Below are 4,015 nucleotides of genomic sequence, written 5' to 3'. Positions count from 1 at the left end.
TCAATTAAATTAGAAAAGTAGAACTTTACCTCATGTTTTCTAATTTAATTGACCTTCATTTTTTTCCCAGCTTAGTTCCAATCAGTTATATATTTTAGCACGTGTGCTCCTTTTTTTAGTGCATTTAAAGCAGCGGTTCCCAAAGTTGGGGTCGGGACCCACAGTGGGGTCCTGAAACATCAAGGTGGGGTCCTGAAAATATTTTTAAAATTAATTACACAAAAAAATGACAACTAAGCACACTTTTCCTTTGTTTTTACAAAAATAATAAGTGCACTTAAAATGGACCAAAATAGCGTAATAAATAATGTTGCTACGCTCTTGTTTATTTTGACGCGAAAACAATGTTTATCAACCGACAACAGCTGAGGGCACAGGTCTCTGCTGATGCTATTTTGTGGGTCAAAGGCTGAAAAGTTTGGGAACCACTGATTTAAAGTGTATTTATTTATTGGTCCATTTATGTACTTCTGTGTTTATTTCTAATTATGCCAGTTTCAGTCCTCTGTATTCTGTAAGCTGTATTTTTTAAAGGAATAATAATAACAATAATCTGCTGACAAATACTGGATTCTGATACAATTCATCATGAATCATTTGATTCTTTATGTGGCTACTGGAGATTAATTGGGCACCAAGACTGGATATAATGATAGATGACACTTCTGTTTGCATTTGTTGTACAAAAACAAAGTCAAAACACCTAGTTTAACACCAGTATTGTAGTTTTTAGTAGCAGTGTGTGCTGCACACACAGCGTATTTGGAAAATAAAGGTTTTAATGTACAGCAGGGAGGTTAAAAACCTCAACAGAAATTATGTTTTTAGTTTCAATTCTTCAGCCACAAGAGGGCACTCGTTTAATTTTAGCTTCAACTTCTGAGTCATGTTCTTGTGTCTAGTTTATTATACTAAGAAAAAGAAATCTGAGGAAAAAAAAACTGCATTTAAAGCAAAAGCTCAGATATTTTTTAAGTGGGGTTTTGTGGAAATGTCAAAAAAATTGAACAACTTCACTTTGGAACAGTGAAGGGACATACTTGTGAAATCTACTTTTTTTTAGCCGTTAAAWACATTTTGTTGTGTACTTGAAGTCTGTTAGTTTGGCCCTTGCCTTCCTACACAGTTMTGCTCAATTCTAGTTTCTCTTCTCTGCTCTGTCTGGGATTTCTCTCATCGACGAGGATTTCTCTGGTAGAATTTCAACTGGGTCAATCGGAGAACAGATGGAGGAGTTGTGAGCAATGACTTAGATTTTCTGCACCGTTTGTATACACATCTGAAAACACGTTAGTCCCGCCCACATTATACACATCTGAAAACAGGTTAGCCCCGCCCACATTATATACATCTGAAAACATGTTAGCCCCGCCCACATTATATACATCTGAAAACATGTTAGCCCCGCCCACATTATATACATCTGAAAACATGTTAGCCCCGCCCACATTATATACACCTGAAAACATGTTAGCCCCGCCCACATTATATACACCCACATTATATACAACTGAAAACATTTTAGCCCCGCCCACATTATATACATCTGAAAACATGTTAGCCCCGCCCACATTATATACAACTAAAAACAGGTTAGCCCCATCCACATCTGCCTGTAGTTTAGGAATGGCAGCAGAGGAAGTGACTGAAGCCAGTTCGTGTTGACAAGGCTTCCAAATTAAATTAAATTTGTCTGACAAAGCCTGCAGCTCTCATATTCAGCCATCTCCTTCAGCTTGGTACTTCTCTCTTCCCAGCAGGTGATGGTTGTTCACGCACACAATTTCCGGTTAGCTTCTTAGCTTAGCTTCCTTCACAGTCAAGCTGGCACACTGCATACATCACGGCCAAACGTAAATTAGATCCARTCGTTYTAAACTTCAACAGAGTCCACGACTCCAGCAAGGAATCACTTCTCAATAGCTGAGAGTCCAGACCCTCTGTACGGAGGAAAGGGTAGGACAAGAGGCTGTTTTTGACCAGGATAGGAGTCTCCAGGAGTGCATAAAAGTTTCATTTAGTCTCTCTCCTCTGTTCGGGTCACATTTTTCAACTCGTTCATGTTTTTAATACATTTTCTGATGTTTTCTGCACTTTTACATCACAGTATTTGTGACAGAACTTCTAAATAAGGTCTAGATTCACCAACCACAGTTTGGTTTTCATTAAGGCTGGTTGGACAAGTCCTCCCTGGTTGATATCTTTTGATTTATTTGTAAATAAAAAGTTTCTACGCAGTCGTAAACGCCTCTATCACACCAGTCTGGAAGCTGGAGGTGGGAGGGGTTAGAAGCTCCTTGTTTGAATTTAAAGAGACAGCCTCAAAACGAGTTGATCTGGGAAAAGAGGTGAAAGAGGGGCTTGTGGAGTTACAATAAGGAGGAATTCAGACCAAAGCACTGCAGTTCCACTTTATATAAACCCAACTGAAGGATTTAAATGTTAAAAAGAAGGATTTAAACGCTGAATGTGTCTCCTTCAGATTGAAGAGGTAACAGATTGTCTGAATCAGAACYATTATTTTACTTACATTAAAAAAATATTCCAATCTAAAATGCTCCAGGCTCCTCTGAAAATGTTATTACTGAAAAAGTTGTATAACATAAAAACCAGACAGTTGAGATAAGATGGCCACAATCCGGTTTGGACTCAAACTAGCCATTAGCTTGTAATCAAACTTTATAATTCAACCAGCTATCTGTAACAGGTAAAATAGGAAGTGTTCATAAACTTTCCAAAAAAATCCCACTTCAAATGAAATGAGCATTTTCTGTAATTTGTAAGCATGTTGACAGGTTTAATGTAACTCTCTGGGTGTATCCAACTGGTAAAACACGAAGAATGCATCTCCTGATGGGTTAAGTTGTCTCAAGGTGTTTCACAGAGTGGAAACAATGAGTGGGAGTGAGGAGGAGGAGGAGGAGGATGAATTAAATCTAATGTCTTTCAGACTCTTGGTCACAAAGGAATTGTCTCCTACATTTTTACCGCAGTACAAAAATAAAWAATAAAAAATAAAGTGTTTAATTTCCGGTCTAAGTCAAGCCTGTATACTTTTATGTCTGTGAGAGATGATCCTTCTTACTAAACACTCCTGGAACAAGGTTGTGAAAGCAGTGAGTCAGCGCTAAAGTGGTGAAAATAACATATTTAACTTTTTACTCAGCTCTGAACTGAAAACTCCCTTATTTCTTGGAGCGGGCCGGGCAAGAATCATTGTTGAAAGAGCTCGTTCCCGGGAGATTCGGAGACCACCGTCTGGACAGCTGAGGGCTGACGATGTGAATCGATGGAGGGGATGTTTAATCCGGAGACAAGAAAGAAAAATGACCAAAAGGAGCAAATGTTGCTTTTTTTACTGGCCGGCTGACGCCAGAAGGGGAAAAAAAAAAAAAACCCACGTCATCCGTTCGCGCTCAGCTTGTGCCCAGCTTTAAAACACCCCAGAAAACATGTTAAAAATCTCGTTACCATGGTTTTAAGTTCAGATTAGACCCTCACAAACCAGAATGTGGCCACGTAAAAAGACAGTAATCACAGTGAGGGAGAGTAATTTCATACTCCAAATCCCTCTCATTCACCCAACACTTTCATGTTGAAAGTAACTTTTTTGAAGCGTCTGTGGGAGTTAACCACTTTGTGCAATCACCCTCTCCTGCCTCCCTATGGGAACTGTCATTTCTCAGCAGCTCTGCTCGGAGCTGCTCTCACATATGTCTGAGGATGATGCTCCGTGGCTAACAGCCTCTGACCTCACCAGAAAACTCCTATTTTCCACTCAGCAGCTCGTCGGTGTGTGTCTGACGGAGGCTGAGAGGACAGGTAAACTRTGGCGTGGAAATACTTGCGGATGGTGTGTGTAAATGAGAAGTAGCTGCGCTGTCTGGTAGCATAAAGAAATATAAAGAAATCAGATTTAGGTAGCGACATCTGGATTGAGAGACGTGACTCATAAAGTAAAAGGACAGATTTTATTATGAAAGTGAAAGATTGACTCTCCAGACAATATATATAT

This window comes from Austrofundulus limnaeus, unplaced genomic scaffold (assembly GCF_001266775.1).
Source record: "Austrofundulus limnaeus strain Quisiro unplaced genomic scaffold, Austrofundulus_limnaeus-1.0 Scaffold201, whole genome shotgun sequence".
NCBI lineage: Eukaryota > Metazoa > Chordata > Actinopteri > Cyprinodontiformes > Rivulidae > Austrofundulus > Austrofundulus limnaeus.
This window is presented reverse-complemented; position numbering follows the sequence as displayed.